Source organism: Magnolia sinica, chromosome 11, assembly GCF_029962835.1.
Source record: "Magnolia sinica isolate HGM2019 chromosome 11, MsV1, whole genome shotgun sequence".
In the NCBI taxonomy this organism is placed as follows: Eukaryota; Viridiplantae; Streptophyta; class Magnoliopsida; order Magnoliales; family Magnoliaceae; genus Magnolia; species Magnolia sinica.
Window position 1 is genome coordinate 74,295,028 of NC_080583.1, and position 25,094 is coordinate 74,320,121.

Here is a 25,094-nt window from a genome sequence, read left to right on the forward strand (position 1 = left end):
TTTCTAACCCCCTCCATTAAAGACTTTATGAGGAGTACTGGAATGTTTAGTAGTTTTCATCCAACCTGTTGATAAGGTCACAAAGACCTAAATGGAGAGATCATACAAATATTGGATTGATCCAAAGCACTGAAATGGTAAAGTACCAGGACCTTTTCAAAAACTTGTACCCACCCTATAAAACTTGACCTTACATCTAGCCAAAACCTCATACTAAAAACTCATTCAATATGTGTTATTAAGGTGTCATGGGAAGAAAATAGTTTAAAAAACACTTCATAAAAATAGTGAAATTTCAACTCCATCGACCACCCTTCGAAGTGTCTTTGATGCCATCGAAGACACTTCGATGGCATCGAACTGGTATAACAAAATGTCTAGTAACCTCAAGTCATAAATCTAGATTTTTTTTTTCATTAGTATCAAAATGCGTTTGATTACATCGAAGCCTATTCAATGACATTGAGAAAACAACTCAAAATGTCCAGCAACTTTAAGTTCAAAATCTAAATTTCATTCGATGGCATCGAAGGTCACTCGATGTCATCGATTGGATGTTCTAAAATTATATAGCAACTTAATAGAAAATTTCTTGATTTTCTCGATGGCATCAAAGGGATACTTCGGTGACATTGAATATGACAAATATTTGCCCATTTTTTACAATTGCAAATCTTCTCTACTTATCTGAAAGAATGGTTTCTTTGCAAAATAGTGAGAAATAGAAAGAGACTTCTGTGTCTAACCCTACCTCAAACCCATTTTCTCAAGCCCTCTTTCCTCATGGAGTTTATTATTAAATTCTTGTGTTAAAGGTATTAATTGAGAATTCAAAGCTCAGATTAAAGAATGAACTCCAATATTCATTAATGCTCTAACAACCATATTTATTGGTAAATCCTTTATGCTAGATATCATTGAATGCTTAATCTTGGGGAATCCTAACCCTAACCATAAAGACTAATCATTCTTAAGTTAGGATTCACCAAACGCTTGACCCAAACCTCAGCATCTTCAATGGCACATCATTATTACGATTGCGGTACAGGAGAGCTGAAGATGCTTTATGATTCAAGAAGATCTTCAACAGAGTTCTTTAATAGAGCTCATCCACTTTAGGTAAGAAAGTATATTTGAGTCCATTGTGTTCGAAAACCATTCATTATATAGGATTGGATTTTAGAGTTTGAAATATCAAACTCGACAAGTCCTTGTGTAGGCCTCCGATGGAAAAGTACGTTTGTCGTTCTTGTGTAGGACTTCGTGTTGGAGTTTAAGATCCAAACTCCCTAAGACCTTATATAAGCCATTGATATATGAAAATTGTTTAAACCTTATGTAGGTTATGAAGGTCTATGGTGAAACTGATTTAAAACTATCTGAATAGTAAAATCTCGCACACTTTAGGAGAGAGTGCATCAACCGAGAGTGGAATAGGCATGTAGCTAAACCATTATATATCGTGTGCAATGGGATGAATGTTTTCTCTTATTCATTATATTTTCTGAATAATATACATGATTTACTTTACTGCAGCAAATATGTTTGACAGAATGCCTGAATAAAGTTTTCACTTTAGTAGACTTAATAGTTGCACTTCTTCTTGTTTATACTACTTTACGTAAGTGTTTAAAAGTATGTAACTTATCTAGTTAAAATTTAAAAAGTCTTATTCACCCCTCCTCTTAAACACTAGCCATATATTCAAGCTTCTAGTAGTAAAACCACAATTTAAGAAACTTTCTATCGCCTAGCTTGATGTTTATCACAACCATCCAACTTATTAATAAGGCCACATAGACATGAATGAAGGGAACGCATAAAATCAGTTTGATCTGAACTTTCATGGCCCTAACATGTTTTTATCGGTGGGCATTCCATCACTAGCGTTTCTATGGAAGGGTCCCCTGTGCTTTAGATTTGGCTAAATTTTGGGCTCATCGCCTAAAATGAATCACAAAATAGATGGACAGTGTCGATCATGCATACATAAGGTAAGCCCCATGGATCCCTCCGTACGCCTACCCCCTTAAAATGGGGTATGGTTATAAAAAGTAAAGGATATAGGGGTAAAGAGTAAAGGGTATAGGGGTAAATCTGTCATTTAGATAAGTTAATAGCATAATTTGTTGCTCTACATTAGTCATGGTCAAAGCGGTGGCTTTTTATCTTAATTTGCAAATCTTAGGCATTTTGCTTTAAATATTCTCAAAGCATGCATTTATTCAAAAATAGCCTAAAATGTTGGCCGTTATACAAGAAAAATTCGTAAGAAAAAGACATCTTGCTTGCATGGTCATATCTCACAGGTGGTACTAATGTACAATTATTCAGATTGTCTGAGTTTTGGATTCCATGTGGATGAAGTATAAATCTAAAATCATATTGATTAGGAAATCCTAACAATCATATTGAGAGTTACTAAAGAGATTGTTGAAGAAAAAAAAATTAGCAATCCAACTTTAAAGGGAAAATAAGAGAACATTAATCACTGCATGTACATAATCTCTACTTCAATTTTAATCATTTTTCCCTTAACATATTGATCTTGTTATAAAATAGTCTTTTTCCTTAATTTATTAGTCTTATTGCAATTTGATTTTCATTTTGTCAAATTCACAAGAAGAAGAGGGTAGCTATGAAAACTAAGAAAGTTCTTATCACTGAAGTTTATTGAATATGAAATTATATCTTCTAAGGGATCTAATATTAAGTGTGAAATGGAGAAGTTCACTGGGAGAAATAACTTTGAACTTGGAAGGTGAAGATGAGAGGCTTCCTAGTTCAACAACGATTACAACACACTCTCCTTAGCAAGGGAAAACGTCATGCATCTATGACAGATGAAGACTGGGATGAACTAGAAGAGAGGACTATGATCTTGTTCCAATTGTGTTTAGTAGAGTAGACAATGTCTTATATAATGTCTTGGATCAAAGATCATTGTAGGGGTATGGACAAAACTAGATAGTTTGTACATAAAAAATTTCTTTGCAGTCTTCTATATCTTAAGAAACAGTTCTATAATCTTAAGATGACAAAGGGATCTGATCTCAATGAACACATAAGCACGTTTAGTGAATTGCTCTTTAAACTAACGAATGTGGATGTTATAATCATAGATGAAGATTAAGCCTTAATTCTACTACATTCACTTCCACCATCATAGGATATCTCATAGACACTCAAATCCATGGTAGGGATATCATCAATATTGAAATTATTTTCTCATCCCTTCATGAGAAGTAGTCGAGAAAGAAAGACAGTAGCGAGGGACCTCTACAAATGCATATATAGGTTGTCAAGGAAGGAATTTTGAATGGGAAAAGGGGAATTCTCGATCTACATTCAAATCGAAAGGCAAGGGAAAGATGAAGTGCTAAAATTTTGGGATGACGAGACATGAAGAAGGACTATAGGAATCCTAAAGATTAAAATGAAGAAAAATATGAGAATGCACCAAAAGAGGCCAACACAGCACAACTATGTGAGGAGGTTGATGGAGGTGATGTCTTTACTGCATACAAATTCGGTTACCTCAGTAATGACTAAATTTTGAATTCAGAGACCTCATATCGCATGACCTCTCACAGAGATTCGTTCACCAATTATAGTAAGTATGATGGTGGATAAGTTTTTATGGGCAATGACATTACTTGTAAGGTGGTTGGTATTGGTTCAGTGTACATTAAGATGTTTGATGGAATGGATCGTATCCTAATGGATGTGAGACATGTTCTGGACCTTAGGAAGAATCTTATCTCTCTTAGGGCTTTTGAGGCACTTGGTTGCATGTTCACCAGTATTGACATGGTCCTTAAAGTTTCGAAAGGTGCACTCATAGTAATAAAAGTACAGAGGAATAACAATCTTTATAAGTTAATCATGAATACCGTATTAGGAGGAGCTGCAACATCTGTAGGGGAGTCCACAAAGGCACGTTTATGGCATGTGCGCCTAGGCTACATGAGTGAGCATGGTATGAAGGTACTTTCTGATCATAGCTTGATTCCTATTTTAAAAGTGTTAATTTTCATATATGTGAACATTGTATATATATTAAATGATCTCAGCTAACTTTTAAGACTAGAAAGTATGTATGTAAGGGGGTACTAGAGTATGTACATTCAAATGTATGGGACCCATCGCCCATTATTTTAGCTGAAGGGTCATCATTTTTTATCTCATTTATAAATGACTACTTAAGAAAAGTATGAGTTTATTTCCTAAAAAAATAAATTTGATGTATTCACCACATTCAAGGTGCCAAAGGCAAGGATTGAGAAGCAGACAATGTAAAAGCTGAAGGTTCTAAGAATAGATAATAGAGATGAATTCACTTCAAAGGAATTCAACTAGTTTTATAAAGATGGGGGGATTATAAGGCACAATACAGTGAGGCACATAATCAAACAGAATGGTATAGTAGAAGATATGAATCAGACTCTCTTGGAGAGAGCCCGAAGCATATTAAGTAATATTAGATTGGGCAAAGATCTATAAACTGAAGCTGTGAATACGACTTGTTATTTGGTAAATAGATCTACATTTATGCCAATAAATTGTAAAATTCCTTAAGAAGTGTGGAGTGGTCATTATGTTGACTACTCAGGGTTACATGTATTTGGTTGTAACGCTTATGCTCATGTACAATCGATTGAGAGAGATAAGTTAGATTAAAGGGCTAAGAAATGTATTTTTATGGGATATGGTGATGGTGTGAAAGGGTACAAGCTATACGACTGAATCATACAAAAGATCTTAATAATCCGAAATATCAAGTTTGATAAAGATTCCTTATTTTGCAAATATGATCGTAAGGAACTAGAGAAATCAACAATAATTAATATTGAGATTGAAAAAGAAGATACATAGGCAGAGGTATAGGAGAAGGTGAAGCAACCACCTCTCAGAAGAAATTTGCCGAGAGATCGCAAATTGCCAATCAGATACATGGATGACTTGAATGCTACATTCTCTGTCATTACAGATGAGGGGGATCCATTTAACTTTTAGGAAGCATTAGATGATTTTGATACTAAGAGGTGGTTGGCAACCATGCATGACTAAATGGATTCTCTATATAAGAATAAGTTAAGGGAGTTTGTGGAGCTTTTAATGGGGTGTAAATTGATCGATTGTAAATGGATTTATAAGAAGAAGCATTATAGATACAATGCGAGATTGGTCATGAAATGGTATGCACAGAAGGAGAATGTTAGCTTCAACAAGATTTTTTGCGACTGTAGTCAAGAAGGTGTCTATCAGATTTGTATTGGAGCTGGTTGCCCAATACAACCTGGAATTGGAACATATGGAGGTGAAAACTTCTTTCCTACATAGGGAGTTGGAGGAGAAGATTTACATGAATCAACCGAAAGAGTTTGAAGTAAAATGAGCTGAGAATAAAGTTTGCAGGTTGATGAGGTCATTATATGGCCTAAAACAGTTACCTAGGCAATGGTATAAAAGGTTTGATACTTTTATGATGGGTTCGTGATTTACTAGGAGTGAGTATGATCATTGTGTCTATTACAAGACATTAAATGATGGATAGTTCAATGTACTGATACTGTACGTAGATGACATGTTTATAGCCAGCCATAGTATATCTGAGATTAATACATTGAAGACTCAGTTGTCAAAGACATTTGAAATGAAAGATCTAAGGGCTACAAAGAATCTCGGTATAGATATTCCCAGAGACAATCAGAGGAGCACGCTACAATTTTCACAAGTAGAATACCTTGAGAAGGAATTAGTTAAGTTTAGTATGGACAATGCGAAACTAATTAGCACACCCTATGATACTCACTTTATCCTTTCTTCATAAAAATGTCCTACTACAAATGAAGAAAAATAAGCGATGTCTTATGTGCCCTATTTAAGCACCATTGGCAGTTTGATGTATGCCCATGGTCTCTACAAGAGTACATATTTTACATGTAGTGGGTGTTGTGAGAAGATATATGGCTAATCCCGACAAGTAAGACTAAGAGGGAGTGAAATGGTTAGTTCGAATATACAAGCTACAGTGGACTATGTCTTGATGTTTAAAAAGTCAAAGGAGAAGTTGATAGGCTATATGGATGCCGATTACACAGGAAATGTGGATAATAGGAGATCGACTTTGTTTCGACCAGAAACGAAAAGTATTTTGATTCAAGGAATTATCTTACTTAATAGAAACAAAAAGAAAGAATGAAGAGAATAATCATCCAATTTATTCATTCTTAATTCATCACATCCTTTCTATCCTTTAATTCCAAGATAGATCTTTTATAATTAAAAGTACAAGTGCAGAATAAATTCAAATATAAATTTTGACAGCATTCCGGCTCATATCATTCATGTCTCCATAAGAGTTAGTTGTGCGGATCTTCTCCACGCACATATCTTCCTTCATCGATATAATAAAAGAATGCCAGAAATCCCTTAAGAGATTTAGAATGACTTGAAATATTCTGAAAAAAATAACACAGTATTGCTTCATAGGTCATCCGGGCAACTCCTTGGTGAGTTACGCGAGCCGAGGAGTTGCGCGGGCCAAGGAGTCACATGGTTTAGCCTTCTCTTCTCTCTCTTTCCAATACCTGTTGGAGATACTGGTCTTCTGAAAATCTGATCCCTCAAATGAGGGGTAGGGGGATATTTATAGGCTTTCGCATGTGGGCCCTTGAATCCCGTGTTGTGGACCCCACTTCGCACCACTTTGCAAGTCTCAATCCAACTGTCCCTTTAGAGAGTTGCGCGGGTCGGCGCATCTATGATGAGTTGTACGGCCCCACACAACTCCTATTCCTATGCTACTTATACTCTTAGCGCAACTTGTGATCTACGCAACTTGACTTTTCTACATTTTGCTCCAGGTCCTTTACCTCGATCTACTTTCTTTGATTTCCCTCCTTCTTCACTTCCATTCTTTATTCTTCACTTAATTTTATGTTCTAACAGATGCCCCCTTGTCCGAGGTTTCCCTGATCATAAGGTAAAATGAAGGATCAAAATTATTTCGCTTAAGAATTGAGTTGCGCGGTCCTACGCAACTTAAATCAGGTCCCACCTTGGCTATAAATATTGGAGTCCCAATCATTTCTTCACTTCAAACTTTTTCGCGTAACTTAAAACCTGCACTACTCACTGTCCGCGCAACTCCTCTACACTTGGTGCAAATTTTTCTATTCTGAAATTTTGTATAATTTTCTTCTAAACCCCAAGTCTTCTCCTTTTTCTCAAAATCTTATATTCGATCTTATAGTCCCTATCCCTCAATCATGAAACATTCAAAGGTTTCATCTTCCAAAGGAAAGAATCCTTCATCTTCTTTGGAATTTAAACAAACTTCTCAACATACTTGGGACTGCGTAGAGATTAATGAAGAAATATTGGAGTTTCGCCACCCTTTTGAGAGCGAAACAATTATCATTCCTATAAATTTGCGACATCATTAGCCAATTATACATAGTGAACCATCCACTTACCAAAGCAGCCTTGTTTCTATAAACAACTGGATCAATAGGGAACCAAAGATTCTGGAAGGACATTTAGAAGGGAATGGATCATTAAAAAGTTGGTATCATATATAAAATGTGATTTTTACGTCCTTGTTATAATCTTTATCAGCCATTTCTCACTCATTTCTTCGAAACTACTTAGCAACATTTCTTCAATGGTCGTGTAACCTGGAGAACAGATGACTTTCTAGCTAAGGGTCTTCTATCTCCTCGAAATTTCTATAATGCTTGGGCTCCGTCAATTGCTTGAATATATACTACCATTCTGGAACAGATTAACCTCTTTGATGCAATCATGCCACATCAGAACATTTTTATGGAGATGCAGCTATCTTTAGGGGTTTCCTCAATCACTGGTACCTAATCACCAATTCATTTCATCTTCCTATGGGCGAAATGAGTATTACTATATGGAATGTTCTTACATATTAGATCTCCCCATCATGGGCAATATCTTTGATGCTTACATCCCTTCAAATGAAGAATTTTCTCTTGTCTCTACAGGAGATAGAAAATCTAAGATTTCAAAGACCACACTTGAACTCTTAAGAGAAATGGCCAACTTCCCACAGCCTGAGCATATTAATTCTCTTGAATGACTAGCTCACTTCTCTCAAAAATTATGGTATGTTTCTTTCTTTTACCTTCTCTCTTTCGAATCTTCATCTTTCTTTTAATAACCATATTGTTTTGCTTTGATAGCTTTGTAGGCCATAATCATCAGGACCTCAAGACCATTTGTGAGAACATTAAGAGTACCACTGAATACAGCCTTCTTGCGAATTAGCTACCTTTTTAGCTTACTGGCTGAGTTAGTAATACTTCCTGACTCGGAACAGATGGATGTCATCAGACCATCCCTTTTTGTAGTCACAGGTGCAATGACAGATGGTCAAAAATATTCACTAGGTTCCCCAGTTTTGTGTTCCCTTTATCACACTTTTGGGGACGTCATATCTAGTCTTGAAGATTCAACGATCAGATCTTTTTCGATTTGTGCTCCCTAGTTTTTCTTCCTAGGCTGGCTAGGAGTATACTTCCCTTAGACCTTTACTGACTCCAGAAGAGCATATTTAGACCCTCATCGACTCCCTCTTCAACATTATCAATTAAGGAGGATGATTAAGAAATTGATAGGTTGGATCACCAGAAAAATAGAGGATAGTGACCCCATCGACTTTTATTAATTTCCGTTCACCAGTCACCCGGAAGGTATAAAAATTATTGACAACAATTCCCTCTCTTTTGGTGATTATTCATTTCTTGTCTCCATCAGATCTCATACTCTTGCACTGAGAGAAGGTAGCATATTCTGGCATGAATCGTATTATCCAAGCAGATTCGCTCGCCAATTTGGATTCGATCAGACTGTGTCGAAGACTTGTGACATTGTTACTAGAATAATGAGAAGTTGTGGTATCGGGCCATATAATTGGGATTTGATATGGAGGTAACTCTTAAATGTCAATACTGGATCTCGTTTCTTAATTTTCGTCTATGATCATCCAATCCATACTTCTTATTCCTGTATGCGTTAGTGAACTCATCAATACTACCTGGTGCATAGATATTATCTAGTAGATCATGCCATATGCATTCTTCCACTACAGCTAAGGAGTTATCAGAAAGACCTAGGCATAGGTTATTTTAAATAGACAAATCATGCCCCCTGTCTAGGTCAGATTTGTGTAAGAATTTCTTCAGAAGATACTATTCATGAAGTAAAGCCCACTGATACACTTGAAGAATGGATAGCTTTTGGAATTCCTTTGAGGAATTCAGAGAATATATTTGAATTATTAAACCTTCTAAAAGATAATGATGATTCTTTACGATTTCATTCTCCACTGCCTTTAAGAATTTTGCAGGACAATTTACCTTTATCGTAAAGACCTCATAGCTCTCAGCAGAAAGATAAACATATTGTAATTAACTGATAGTTATTTCTAGACATTGCTATAATTGAAAGAGAAGATATAACATCTTATATTTCTTGCAGTAATCTTCAACAGTGCATTTCTATATGAGACAAATGAACATATGCATTTACAGAGTTATGCGTTGGTTCGAGGCTCATAATCATATCTCCTTAGGTGATTGACGCTAACTTTTAATTTAATTAACTCTAAAAGCATCATATGCAATTTAAGCTTGGGCAAGTATAATTTTAAGAAATGATCAATTCTTGTATGCATATTTAATAATACATGCTAACACAGTAACAATCTATATACGATTGTTAGCATAGCATCGCCTATATGGCATTTTTTAAAAAAATGGGTGGAACTAAAATTTGGTTTTAGTCAGTTTTACACACAGGTTAAGCCCATGAGTAGTGGAGTGATCACAGTTTTTTAGACTCAAAAGTAATTGGAGTCAGGTCTCATGCGAATGGCCTCTGTAACTCTCTAGAGTTCACTAGACTTATTGCAGCCGGGGAGTTCACAAACCGCGATCCATCAGAGGGGTCAGATGAAACTATCGAGGTAGTGAACTCGGTGAGTTTTACGCACAGGGTTGGCCACAGTAACTCTTTAGAGTTCACGGGGTGCACAAGGCTACTTTCAGGTACCAAATCCAAGGCCACCAGTCCATTAATGAGGGGTCATCTTGTTTTAGAGACCTGTCATCATAAGTTATTATTGAAATCAAGCCAGGGATCTGAGGAATCATCTTACTTCAGAGACTCACTTTTTCTTCATCTGCAAGGTTGGACCCATTCATGAGATGACATTTTCTCGCCATCCCTCATGACGCTGTCGGAAACTGTAGAGACAGCATGGGTCTTATATGATTGCTTCATCAACTACCTGCATGGGTGTATGTGATACTCTTTGTGGGCTTTTTTAAGGCCATAGGCTTCTCACTACTGCCTGAATAATTTCATCGCCTCGTTAATAGTGGCAGGTTTTATGTTTAGTTGGCCGTATAGGCTTGGCTCCGTTGCTATAAATGATGAATCGCCGTTGTTATCTGCCGTAAATAATGAATCGCCACAGCCGATGATATTTATATGTAGCTGGCTTTAGAGGCCCTATTGAAAATAATAAATTGAAATTGATATATTGCCATTGTTGATGATATTATAATAATTTTTAATAGTTAGAATAGTGTATCAGCTTGGCGGTGATATTAATTTTGATAAATTTAGATAATAAAGTGGCCTTTGCATCGGCGATATGGCGATGGCGATGATATCTTTTGACAATTTGGTGATAGTCATTAGCGCTTGAAATTAATTCGCTTGAACTTGATATGCTTGAAAATTTGTGTTTTTATTCATTACACAAAGAAGAGTACACGGTGTTGCCTTTTGAGGCTTTTTCGTCATTCCACTCGTCTTGCTCCCTTTTGATTGAGAAGTATAATATTGTTAATCATCTGAATCAAAACTTTGTGCATCTTCAGGGACAATATACTTTTACAAAACGAGTGTTGACTGGTATGCTTATGCCCTGTCCATCTTGATCTACCACCCTATAGGCTCCATTGAAGTATACTTCGGATATTATGTATGGGTCATTCCATGTAGGGTCAAATTTGCCACATATTATACGGGTGACTACTATAGGTCTTTTCAACATTAACACCATGTCGCCTTTCTTGAAGGAGTTAGCGATGCTTGACTTTCTTATTAAAGGCAGCAGAGATTCTTGCCTTTCTTGAAGGAGCGATGCTTGCCTTTCTTATCAAAGGTAGCGGAGATTCTTGCCTGATATAATTGCAATCATTGTTGGGCCGCCAGTCACTTTTTATCAAGTAAATCCAATTTTTTCAGCCTTATTTTACCATTTTCATCATCTGTGATTGATTGATGTACTGCTACCCTGAACGACGCAACTTGTGTTTCGATGGGGATAACAACTTTAACCCCATAAACCAAAGAATATGATGTAGCTTTCGTAGCAGTACGATGAGTAGTTCGATAGACCCATAGAGCTTTTTGTAACTTCTCATCTCAATCATGTTTATTTCTTATGACTGTTTTTTTCAATATATTCACAATTGTCTTATTGAATGCTTCAACTAACCCATTGGCTAGCGGATAGTAAGGCATTGAAAATGAATGCCGGATATCAAATTTTTGGCATAATTTCTCCATACCTCTATTCTTAAACGGGGTTCCATTATTAGTGACAATCCTTTTCAGGATACCATGGCGATATATTATTGCATGTCATATGATATTTACGACGTCCTTCTCTTTGGCATTCCTTAATGCGATAGCTTCGGTCTACTTCGAGAAATAATCTATCGCCGCTAGAATGCACTATCTTCCTTTAGATGATGATGGATTTATAGGGCCGACAACATCCAACCCCCAAGCTGCAAAGGGCCAAGAAGCCACTGATTGATGAAGATCTTCAGGAGGTACATGTATGATGTCACCATGTATTTGACATTCATGACATCGCTTTGCATAATCAATCACGTCTTTGAACATTGTAGGCCAGTAATACCCCATTCGATGTACCCAATAGAACAAGTTTCGACCGACATGATGAACCCCACATTCTCCTGAATGAGCTTTTCATAATATTGATTTGCTTCCTTCATATCTAAGCATCGCAAAAACATTTCATTATACGACCTCCTGTAGAGTACTTCACTGCATATAATGAATTTCTTCACTCTTTGCTATATTTGCAACCTCTGTACTAGATCTTCTAGCAAAATATCATATTTGAGATCATCTACGAAAGGCTGGCGCCAGCCATCTATTATAATTTCCAAACATGATATGGGAAGTGCTTTAGAAATTTTGCTAACATCTTCGGAGGACGATACGAACCTCCTTTCGTCGATTGTTATCTGAAGAGGACTTCAATTAGGACAGGATAAAGTTGCAGCCATGCTAGTTAAAGCATCTGCCCTTGCATTTTCTGATTGTAGTATATGCTTGATTTCGACGTCTTGAAATTGCTCGAACAATTGTTATGCTTGTCGATAATATGGTAGGAGCTCTTGCTTTCTTATTTCGAACTTTGTCATAAGCTGGTTTATCACCAATTTAGAGTCACAGAAGATTTGCAGTGCTTTTATTTTCATCTCTGGAGCTATTTTCATTCCCATGATAAGAGCTTTATACTTAGCTTCATTGTTGGTACATATCGTGCCTAACGTAAAGGAATATGGTAATAGGTCGCCCTGAGGACTGACGAATATTACTCCCGCACCTGCTCCCGAAGTCTTAAAAGCACCATTGAAGTACATTTGCCATAAATTAGACAATTCTGTCATCCTTACCTGTTCATCTGGAAAATCATCTCTGATTGTTTCATTATCTAGTATGGGGTGAGCTGCTAAGAAATTTGCTACCGCTTGTCCCTTCACTGCTTTTGTTGGTTCGTAAGTGATCGTATACTCTAAAAGTATAAGCATCCATTTAGCCAACCTCCCTGATAGCATTGGTCTTGTCATCAAGAACTTTACAGTAATGTTTTAATTTATGTACTGCAAGACATATTTTCTTGATGGGTGAGTAATTGCATTATGTGCGTATTAGAGTTCTACTCAAATAATATAGCACGATTTCTTTCCCTTGTTCGTTTGTTTATGCTAGCAAAGCCCCTAATAAATTTTCCACCACAAAAATATAAAGAATGAGGGGTTTGCCTTTCATAGGAGCTGCTAATACTGGGGACCATTTGAGCAATTCCTTAACTGAATTGAACACATTCTAATATGATTGATCCCATACAAATTCTGTCCCTTTCTTCATTAGATGAGAAAATGGTTGACATCTTGCAGCGAGATTAGAGATGAAACGATTAATATATGTTAACTTTCCTTGCAGACTTTTTAATTCTTTTAACTTTTTTTGAGGTGGCATTTCTTGAATAGCTCTAATTTTCCCAGATCGATTTCAATTCCTTTACGCCTGACAACAAAACTGAAAAACTTTTCTTTCGAGACACCGAAAGCACATTTAGACAGATTCACTTTTAACTGTTTCTTTCTAAGGCGACAAAATACTGAAGTCAAATGTTCGCGATGTTCTTCATGATCATTTAATCTGACTACTAGGTCATCCACATAACATTTGACATACTTGTGCATCATGTCTTCGAATATATTCTGCATTGCTCTTTGATATATTGCGCCAGCATTCTTGAGACCAAATGGCATAACTTTATAACAGTAGTTTCTGAGAGAAGTTCTGAATGCCATAGCTTTTTCATCTTCTAAAGCCATTTTTATTTGGTTATATCTAGCATAACCATCTATGAAGTACATAACGATATATTTAGTCGTATTGTCAATTCATAGCTCCGTTATCAGCAATGGGAAGTCATCTTTCGGGCACACTTCATTTAACTCTTTGAAGTCAATGCATACCTTAATTTGTCTACTTTTCTTTTTCATCAGGGCAGTGTTTGATATCCATTTAGGATACTTGACTTGTCTTATAAATTCGACCTTGATCAACTTATTTACCTCTTCCTCTATTAGGGAAATTAAATCTAGGTGAAATCGTCTTTGTGCTTGCTTACTCGGTCTCTTGTCTTTAGAGATGTTCAATCAATGCATTGCCACTGATGGTTCCAAGCCTGACATTTCTTCATAAGTCCAGGAAAACACATCTTTGGTTTCTTTTAACAGCTTAATATACTGATCAACTTCTTGTTCAGGGAGGCTGGCACTTATGAATGTGTTCCATGGTCCTTCTTCTGTTCCTAGATTTATTTCTTGCAAACTGTCAATTGTCGACTGCCTCCCGTCTTCTATCTGTTTCAGAGTTGCTTCAGGATGCTTGATTATTTCAAAATCTATTTCTTCTATTGATACAACCATGACCATATTTACTGAAGATTCTCTCCCTAATCCGCGGAATTTCTCTCATTTTTCTTCATCAATTCCAATCGGAATCAAAATACATTTTTCACTATTTAACCTAGTTGGTTCTTCGTAATCAAAGCCCATATTTTTCATTATTTTTCTTCTGGCAAGACTGTATCTTTCTAGATCTTCAGATGTTAGCTTTTCGAGATTCACCTTATTATTTGTCTTTTCCTTTGTTTCCACCTTTGAAATTGCATAAAATTCAATAAGCTCGGAATTCTTTGAACTGGATTTAACATGAAACCTCTTTGGCATAACCAGGAATGACTTATTCCTTTCTATGTATGGTAGTGACATCGTATAATTTGACTGTAAAATCTCCAAGTGTTCAGGTGATAATAATGTTAATGGGGGTTGTCCTAGTTGTCTCAAGTGTTTCGGCACGAAATAAAATATCTACTTCATGTTCTCTTTCCTAAATAACTCTATTTTCGCAACTTTATTATGCACCATCTTTTGTACCTCCTTTGTTTCACTTCTTCTTGCTGCTTTACTCTCATCAATCCTTTTTTTCATTTTCTATAGTGAATCCATCATAATAGCTGGCGTCAGTGAAGAAGATTCTGCTTCCATATACAGTTTTGCGTCAACCATTACCTTACGCTGAATTTCATCTTTATAATACTTGAAACATTAATGAAGGGTTGATGGTATAATACCGTATTGATGCATCCATGGCCTTCCCAAGAGGAGGTTATATGTTGTCACTACATTGATGACATGACAGACAACGTCTGTTGTTAACTCCCCTATTTTCAATGTTAACGTAATCTTGCCAAGCGCCCATTGTCCGTCTTGGTTAAACCCTTGTATCATCATTCCACTAGAGCGCAAATGGGAACGATGATATCCCAATTGATTCAACATTGTTAATGGTAACAGATTCACTGCGGACCCATTATCCAGCATTATTCGTTTGATTTGTCTGCCATGAACATGACCTACGACCATTGACGGCCTATTGTGCTCTCTATTACAAATCAAATCATCATTGGAGAAAGAAATTACTAGCATGCAGTTGTTTTGTTCTTCATGTTCCACATTTTCTATTTTTGTTAGGAAGGCCTTTCTGACATTATTACCGGATAGGGCTTGAATCAAGCTATGTCGAGAATCTTCTGACAGTCGTAATGCATCATACACACTTAGTCAAGCCGGTATGCCTTTCAAATGACTTATTACATCATATGTTACTTTCTCAATCTTACTCTTTTCTTCTTCTCTATTGTTGTCATGATATTCCTCAGATGTTTCTCGTCACATCATTTCAATGCTCTGTTTTTGGGGGCTTTTTATTCTCTTGCCAACGTAACATGACTACTACAGCTTTACCTATCTGTCTCAACGAGCGATTATCATCCATCTCTTTTTGTGTTTCCTTACAAGCGGCTTCTTGAACAGTTAATACACTCACTGTTGCTCAGTTATAATTCTGTCAAAGGAAATAAACAATATCAATTAATATCTATTTGGAAATACACTCTATCCTGGAGATGAAAGGAAGGATGTTCCCATTGAGAGTCGTTATTTCGGCGTCTTGTAAGGCGCCAAACGATGATGAAATTCTTCAAATTATTTCTAAGTCAATATTAAGTAAGATGATCAGTCCCTAGTGGAGTCGCCATTTTTTTTACCAGAAACGAAAAGTGTTTTGATTCGAGGGATTATCTTACTTAATAGTAATAAAGAGAAAGAATGAAGAGAATAATCATCCAATTTATTCATTCTTAATTCATCATATCCTTTCTATCCTTTGATTCCAAGATAGAGCTTTTATAATTAAAAGTACAAGTGTGGAATAAATTTAAATATAAATTTTGGCAGCATTCCGGTTCATATCATTCATGTCTCCATAAGAGATGAGTTATGTGGATCTTCTCCACACACGCATCTTCCTTCATCGATATAATAAAAGAATGCCAGAAATTCCTTAAGAGATTTGGAATAACTTGAGATATTCTAAAAAAATAACATAGTATTGCTTCATAGGTCATCCGCGCAACTCATAGTTGCGCGGGCCCGCGCCCACACAACTCACAAGGAGTCGCGCGATTCAACTCTCTCTCTCTCTCTCTCTCTCTCTCCAATACCTGTCGGACGTACTGGTCTTCTGGAGCTCTGATCCCTCAAATGAGAGGGTAGGGGGTATTTAAAGGCTTCTGTACATGTGGGCCCTTGAATCCCAGCTGTGGATCCTACTTCGCACCACTTTGTAAGTTTCAATCCAACCATCCCTTTGGAGAGTTGCGCGGGTCGGTGCAACTATGATGAGTTGTGCGGCCCCATGTAACTCTTATTCATGTGCTACTTATACTCTCAGCGCAACTTGTGATCCACGCAACTTGACTTTTCTACATTTTTCTCTAGGTCCTTTACCTCAATCTACTTTCTTTGATTTTCCTCATTCACTTCCATTCTTTCTTCTTCACTTAATTTTATGTTCTAACAGACTTCCACCTACTCGTTTGTGTTAGTGGGTGGAGCAATCAGTTGGATGTCGAAGCTTCAGTCTGTGGTATCTCCTTCCATAATTAAAGTTGAGTATATGGCGGTGACGAAGGCCTTTAAAGAAGATGTTTGGTTAAGAGAAATAATAAATTAGATTAAGCTTCAATAGGAGGTCGTGCTAGTTAATTGTGACAGCAAAATCGTGATTAATTTGGCGAAGAACTCTGTTTATCGCTCACGTACTAAACATATTGATGTTCGTCATCTTTTTATCTAATGGGTGCTTGAGGAAGGAGTGACTCTTGAGAAGATTCACATATGTGTGAATTCAGCAGACATACTTACGAAGGTAGTTCGTACAAAGATGTTCAAGTTCTGTGCGACTTCTCTAGGCTTGGTAAAGGCTTGACGAAGGCAGAGTATTCACGAGAAGCAACGACGATGGTGTAGCTATGATGAAGGCAATTAGAGATGGAGCTTGGAGTTGTGGTTTATGAAGATTGAAGTCATGATGGAGATTGTTATCTGATGTCTTTAATCTGTCTGTAACCGGCTATGTCGATGGCATCGATAGACCACTCGATCCCATCGAATAGTTGTCAATCCCATCAACAGCCCACTTGATCCCATCAAGAAAATTCCATTTTTTTTCTTTGGTTGCTAGACTGTTTATGGGTCATTTATTGATCTGATCTAAGGTCACTTCAATCCCATTGAACGACTTGCATAGTTTTGCCAAATTGTGGGTTTTGTTTCCTATTTCAAATTTTAACCCATTAAAGGGTTTGTAATTGAGGATTAGGGTATTAGGGTTTCTGGGGAGCAAATGGAGTTCAAAGCTAGGGTTTTGGTGGTATTCAAAATGTATTCTCTGATCATTAAGCTCTTCCATCTCTTGTAAACATTGATTTCATAGTAAATTCATTTTTGCTTTGTGCCATGGTTTTTTCCCGTGAGTGTTTTTCCACATAAAACCCTGTGTTCTCTTTGTTCTTGGTTAGATTGATCTCTTATTATTTGATTATAACTTCAGGTTTCTTCCTCCCACCCCCACCCCAACAGTATAGGGGTAAATCAGTGATTTAGATAAGTTAATAACACAATTTGTTGTTCTACAATAGTTAAGGTCAAAGAGCCAGCTTTTTCTCCATATTTGCAAATCTTACACGTTTTGCTTTAAATATTTTGAAAGCATGTGTTGATCCAAAATTAGCCTAAAAGGTAGGCAGTTATACAAGAGAATTCCATAAGGAAAAAAAATCTCCCTTGCATATTTATCTCTCACAAGTGGTACTAATATACAACTATTTGGACTATCTGAGTTTTGGATGCCATGTGGATGAAGTAGAAATGTAAAATCATATTGATCAAGAAATCCTAACAATCAAAATAAGAACTACTAAAGTAATTGTCAAAGTAAAACAATTAGCGGTCCAACTTTGAAGGGAAAACAAGAGAACATTAATTGTTGCATGTACATAATCTCTACTTTGTTTTCAATCACTTTTTCCATGACATATTGATTTTGATTATAGAATAGTCTTTTTTCTTAACAAATTCACATGTAGCTAAGAAAAATAAGAAAGTGCCTATCAGTAAAGTTATTGTGGAAGACCACACATCATATAGGATCAATAAGGTCGATCCTCCCACCATGAAAATGATGATTAAGGTTGGTTGTGGGCTGGGAAGAGGATAACGACAACTGAGGATGATCCCGAAGTGACAAACAAATAAGAAAAGAGACTTTCCCGTATAACCACCTACCTTTTAGGATACTCCTAAGTAAACTCTTTCTTTTAAAATATTTAATGTAAAATGCTTATGGTTTGCACCTTTAAACATATTCAACTGCTTACTGTCATATACTGTTAAGGTTATATACAGTTTAGGAATAGTATTTTTAAAATGATAGAACTGGACTTGTTCTCTCTCAGTCAATTAAACTGTGTCCTCATTACCCTTTTTTTATACTAAAAAATCCTCCTGCATATCATATTTAGTATTAAAAAAATTACATTTGGGCTCCCCCAGAAGAAAAATGACCTGAAAAATGCCTATCATAACCGATGTAGGAAAAGAACACAAAAGAGCTGGGGGAAATAAAAACCAAACATAAAAGAGGGCGCGCGCCATAGCCCAAGCAGATGGCCGAATACCCAAGAGACTCCTTGGAGTGTCACCACTCATCCCCACTGGAGACTTTCCTGATCACCCCCAGCCCCACCTTGTCTAGGAAGAGAAGCCCTTTGACCTGTGCTAGGTGGTCAGCGAAACGAAGAACTAAGGAAAAAGTTTGATTGTCGCTACTTATGCAGGCCATGACACCTGCTGGTGTGTTAACCTCCTTGAAAATATGGACAAACTCAACCTGACCTCTGAGCTTGAGTCTCTCAATCCTGGTAAGCCAGTACCTCCACTTCCAACATCGAAGGGAGGACCCATTCAGAAAATTCACCACCAGCTGCAAGTCTGATCTGACAACCATTTTGAAAAAACCCCTGTTGAAGCATAAGGACAGATTATCATGAACTGTTAGGTTTAAACCACTTCACAATCATTGGATGATATCGACGATCCCCATTGACGACATGAACCCACGGAAGGCTGTAGGTGCCGCTGATAGTGGACAGCCACTATCTAACATGCACAATTAGATCTATTGTAGAGGGGGATTTCTCTTCAAAAATAGCTGCATTTTTGGACTTCCAGATTTCCCAAAAAATTAAACATGGGGCCAACTTCTGGACAGGGGAAGTCCTAGCCCCGACCGCAGGGGCGATCCACCACTAGGCTAATCTAGCCTCAACTGATACGGCCCCATGATGTTGATGCCGAACATCCCCCCAAAATGTGTTTAGTAGCTACCTCCAGCTTGCTATCGAGGAAGAGGTGATGAATTGACTCTCCCGAGTGGCCCTGGGCAATGCTATCTCCACAACACACACATTTAGATGCCGTGTGTATACCCCAACCTTGGACGGCTCCATCCACCAGAATAGCTTTCATCAACACTTTCTAAACAAAGAGAGATATTCTTAGGGGCAGCTTCGCATGCCACAGCCACCTAGCCCAACCTTTGTAGGGTAAACTCGATCTGCACTTCTCCTAAGCAGTTTTGACTGAGAAAATGCCTGAGGGGGTGAAAGGCCATAAGGGACTATCTGGCCCTTCTGATAAACAGAAGCCCACCTAAAAAATGAAGTCCACAACTCCCTGGGGGAGGTAGCCGAAGACTGTGGGGGGAGGGGGGAGAGGAACATTCTTTTCTAGGAAATACATCACTTTCATAAACATCACGACTACAAGAATTGATCTGACCGCTATATGCTGAAGAGGGTTGAGCCTCATCCACTTCGAGCTCCATAAACTGCAGTCTCCCTCACCTAGCTTCCACTACACATAAGACTCCAGCAAGGGTAGCAACTCTAGAATCCTCTTCCACAACAGTGAGGCAAAAACTGACAGATGCCCCAAACCTGAAGGGGATAGTTCCTGGCCATATTTCACAGCCATAAAAGAACACCACAGACTCCCTTCCTCCTTGAATTTGATCGCCCAAGCCATTTTCAGACAGAACGCTTTCATGATATCTGAAAACTTCTTGATGCCTAGACCTTCTTTTGGCATAGCAATTGCCTTCCAGCTATTCCAATGCAACTTTCTCTTCCCATCAGCCCATCCCCAAAAGAAGTTTGCAAAGCGACTTTCCAAACACGCAAGGACTTACGCAGGAAGGTGGGATGCAGCCATCGCATGGACTAGAATGCTACCCAGGACGTGTTGCACCAAAATAGCCCTGCTTGCCTAGGAAAGGCATCTTGCATGCCACCCTCTAATATGCCCCTCCACTCTATCTAACAAGGGCTGGAAAGTACTAGATTTTAACCTGCTAGCAGCCATTGGGACACCAAGGTAAGTAAGAGTCGCTAATGTTTTGGAAATCCTGAGGGATCTCTCGATGGACACTCTAGAGGTGGGGACCTTTTCTTAACAGATGAAAGAACTTTTATGGAGGTTTACACTTTGCCCAGAAGTAGTTTGGTAGGAGTCCAAAAAGACCTTAGTTGCCCAAAGCGATGCCTAACCCCCACTGAGGAACAAGAGGGTATCGTCTGCATAAAGAAGGTGCGAGACCCTAGGACACCCTCTTCCAAGCTTGAAGGGATGGCAGAGGCCCTAATCCACCATATTTTTAAGCCCCCTATTCAACACTTCTGCAGTAAGAATAAAGAGGCTAGGGGATAGCAGGTCCCCCTGGCGAAGGCCTCTAAAAGATTTGAAGAACCCCGCCGCCTCTCCGTTGACTAGCACAGAGAACCAACTGTTGCCCCAACATTTCTCCACCAAATCCACCCAGGGAGGGCTGAACCCGAAACGCCTTAATACCTGCTTGAGAAATAACCAATCCACCCTATCATAAGCCTTCTCCATATCCAGCTTTAACACTATATTTTCGCTCCGAACTTTTCTATTAATTTCCTTGAACAACTCCTAAGAGAGGGCTATGTTCTCCGAAATAGACTGACCCTGGATAAAGGCCCCTTGCTCGGGCGAGATAAGAGACGACAACACCTCACTCAGCTTAGAAGCTATGGTTTTAAAGAAGATCTTGTAGATGCAATTGCAGAGACTAATCGGGTGGAAGTTTGAAAATCTTCTTGGGGTTGTTGATTTGAGAACTACACAGATCAGCGAGGCTGTGATTGCCTTGGGAAGGTTACCGCCTTGGAAAAGGAACGTAGCTGCCTTATGGAGGTCATGGCCCACAATGTCCTAACAGCCCTAAAAGAATCCTCCTGAGAAATCATCTGGCCCAGGAGCTCCATCCATGGGGATGGACTGGACTACACACTGGACCTCCATGATTGATTGGGGGGCATGAGCATCTCATTTTCCTCCTGAGAGACCAATGAGGGGAGCACCGCTAGAAGGGCTAGCTGTGCCGTGCAACTGTCTACTCTGAATTGCTTTTCGAAGTGGGCCACCGCTGCCCTTTAATCTCTACTAGGTCCTCCACTGTCTGCCCCGATTCCAGCTCGATTCTTCTAATATCAGCTTTCCTTTACCTCTCTGTGGCTGCAGCGTGGAAGAACTTGGTATTCATATTCCCCTCCTCTAACCAGCTAATCTTGGTTTTCTGCTTCCAGAAAATTTCTTCCATAAGCTCTAATCGACTGAGGTTAGTAGAAGCTGAGTTGAAGACATTCTGAAGATTGCTATCCGGCCGAGCATACGCCACTAGATTTTGCATTCTGCGTTTAAATTTTTCAAGAGATCATTCTGCCTATCTCACCTGCTCGAATATATTCCCAAATACCTCCTTATTCCAAACCCTGAGAGCTTGCTTGACACTTTTTAGCTTAGTAAGCACATTGAATATTGGCTAAGGGGATTCGACTTTTTCCCATGTTGACTTGACCACCTGGAGGAACGAGTCATGCTGAAGCCACATACACTAGAATCTGAAGGGTTTTGACACGCTGACGAACTGACGAGGGAATACCAGTAACAATGAGGCATGATCAGAGTTAACTCGGGGAAGATGCACGACATGAAATCGGGAAAAGAAGGTAGACCAAGACACATTGATGAGCACCCTATCCAGCCTAGCCCACACTCGGGCAGTACCCTCCTAGTGGTTGTTCCATGTGAATTGATTCTCCAAGAAACTAGCATCGAGTAGCCGAGAATTGTTTATCGCATCTAAAAATTCTGAGCTTGCTTTATTGGAGTCTTTGTGGCTCCTCTCTGAGGCTTCGACAATAGCATTGAAGTCCTTGCATACCGCCTAAGGCCCATGCACGGATGTGGAAAGGGATGCCAAGTTATCCCATAGGACTCTTCTATGGCTCTTAACATAGCTGGCATATACAAATGTTAGGTAGATAGTGGACTGGAAGCTCTGCAAACTTACTACAATAAATAGAGATTGGTTAGTCTTATTTAAAACTGAGTAGGAAAGAAGGTTTTTGAGCAAAACCCAGACCTTCCCACCCTCCTCTCCATTAGAACAGGAAGTGTGGAAACCCAATGTAAGGCCTAACCTCACTCTCTTTTCCTCTCTGAGTATTGGCTCTAGAATGGCTACAATCTAGAGATTGTGGCTACTGATTAGTCTTTTTGTTGTCCTAACAGTTCGTTGATTCCCAATGCCATGAGCATTCCACTCTAGAATTTTAACCATCAGTAACACATCCTGAATTCACAGCCCTTCTCTTTAACCTACATAGTTTGGATTCCCAATCTCCCCTAGTGTATAGAACCTTGGTCCTCCTTTGAAGGTGCATCTCTTTCCCTTCACTGGGGGTTTGCTGATGGAGCAACTCTATAGATTCAGACATTCTCTGCACTTGGGTAGATCCAGCATCCCTGTAAACCCTCAGACTCTGGGTTGGATACCCACCCCCCCCCCCCCCCCTCGCATTGCAATGCTTGTCCCCTGATTCGTGCCTCTTCAAAACTAACTAATGATCGGCCTTCCTTTTGTCCATCAGATTTGATGGCTGACGAGAAAAAGGGGGAGAGATCGACTTTAAGACTAGCCTTGCAGTCCACTATCTTGAACTGAGGGGCGAGATGGCGAGCAAGGGATGTTTCTATACAATCTTCTCTGGATATCCTGCATTCAGTTGAATCCTTTTGAGGATTCCCTTGAGAGGGGGGGGGGGGGGCAATCTATGTGTATCATAAAGGTGGGGTTCCAAATTTCGAACTCTCCCTGGTCCTTCCTGTGCATAGTTGAGCTCAACGGGGAGCTTCCCATTAACCTGGACCGATATATTTGTCTCTCCTCTATCTCCTTCCGTGGGTGGTAGCCCTCTACCTGCCTGGACAAGGTTCCCTAACTCGAGTGAGTGGGGATGTGCTTCCTAACCGGGGGGGATGTTATCTGTGTCACTTGGAATACAGCTGCCCGATACTTCCTCTCCCTGAGGGCTCCTATCCAGATTTGAGGATAGTCCATTCTGACTGGATGAGGTTAGCTTGGAGATACGAAAGAGTTGGAGAGACTGGTAGTTGATCCTTGTTTCCATTCTCTATCCCTTATATGGAGGAAGGACTGGTGCACCGAGCATTGCAGGCCCCTATAGTATTTCCTCGATCACTGAACACCCTTGAGGCATTTTGTTAAACATTTGGAGGGCATGGTTGAATTTCCTCTATTGCTTTACCACCAGCATCTAGCAGGCGAAGTTAGATATTCTCTGTAATCTCCAAGGCGTCTCGGTCCTTTTCACAAACATCTTCTGGGTGGCATGATATTGCCTGTGAAATCTTTTTGGAACCTTTTCACCACCCATTCTTTAATGCTTTCCGAGACTCCCGAGGTTCTGCTTGCAATGTGCTGGGCAGAAGGCGAGTACCCCGTATCTACAAGTGGTTCCATTTCTGCATGAATTGGGAAGACTTTATCTGTCACCCGCAATTTCAGGACTCGCTTCAAATTAATCCCCGGGCATAGAATTACCTTGATTCGAGCATAAACCTGGAAAATCTTGCATCTTCTACTTTAATCGATTTGGATTACCTTGCCAAAATAGTTCCCTGGGTCTAGGATTACTGCCTCCAGTCAGGCATGGGCCGGGATGCCAAACAATCTTAACCAGATCCCCTCCCCTCCTATTCCACATCCGTGGACCATGGAAATACTGACTCTATCCCCATTAGGTTGCGCAATGTGGAGTCACTCAAGAAATCTTTAAAATCAGTCATCATTTTGAGAGTGATCAAGAAACTGATTGGAGAAATTCTAACGACATCAATAGAAGAGGCTGCGAATTTCGATGCCCTAATAGCTCCGATCAATCTCAAGATCGAGATTCTTGGACCTGTCGCTATTCGCACTAGCCCTAGTTATAGCTCCTCTAGTCTATTAGCCACCGCTCTTGGGTCAGAAACTGAAGTGATTTCATCATCCGACGCTTCTTTATATGCTCGTCCTTGAGTCTTTGTAGATACTGCTGCTGCATATGAGAGGCCTAAGGGCTTGGCAGAAACCTGCTTTTCAAGTAGCCCCTGATTTATCCTGGGAGTTGGTGGAGCCTTAGCTTTTGCCCATCTGACTGATACCACTCCTCCATCTATACGCCAGCCGTTTCAGAATGTCCATGACCGCCTTCGCATCCTGCTCATAGCAGAATCGGACAAAGGCAAAACCTCTTAGTTTCTTCGTATCAGGGAGGGATGGGGTATAGACATCCAATATTCTCCCAATCTGTTGAAAATGCCCAACAGATCTTCATTGGAGCAGTCTAAAGGAATGTTGAATAGGCGGAAATCGCTGTT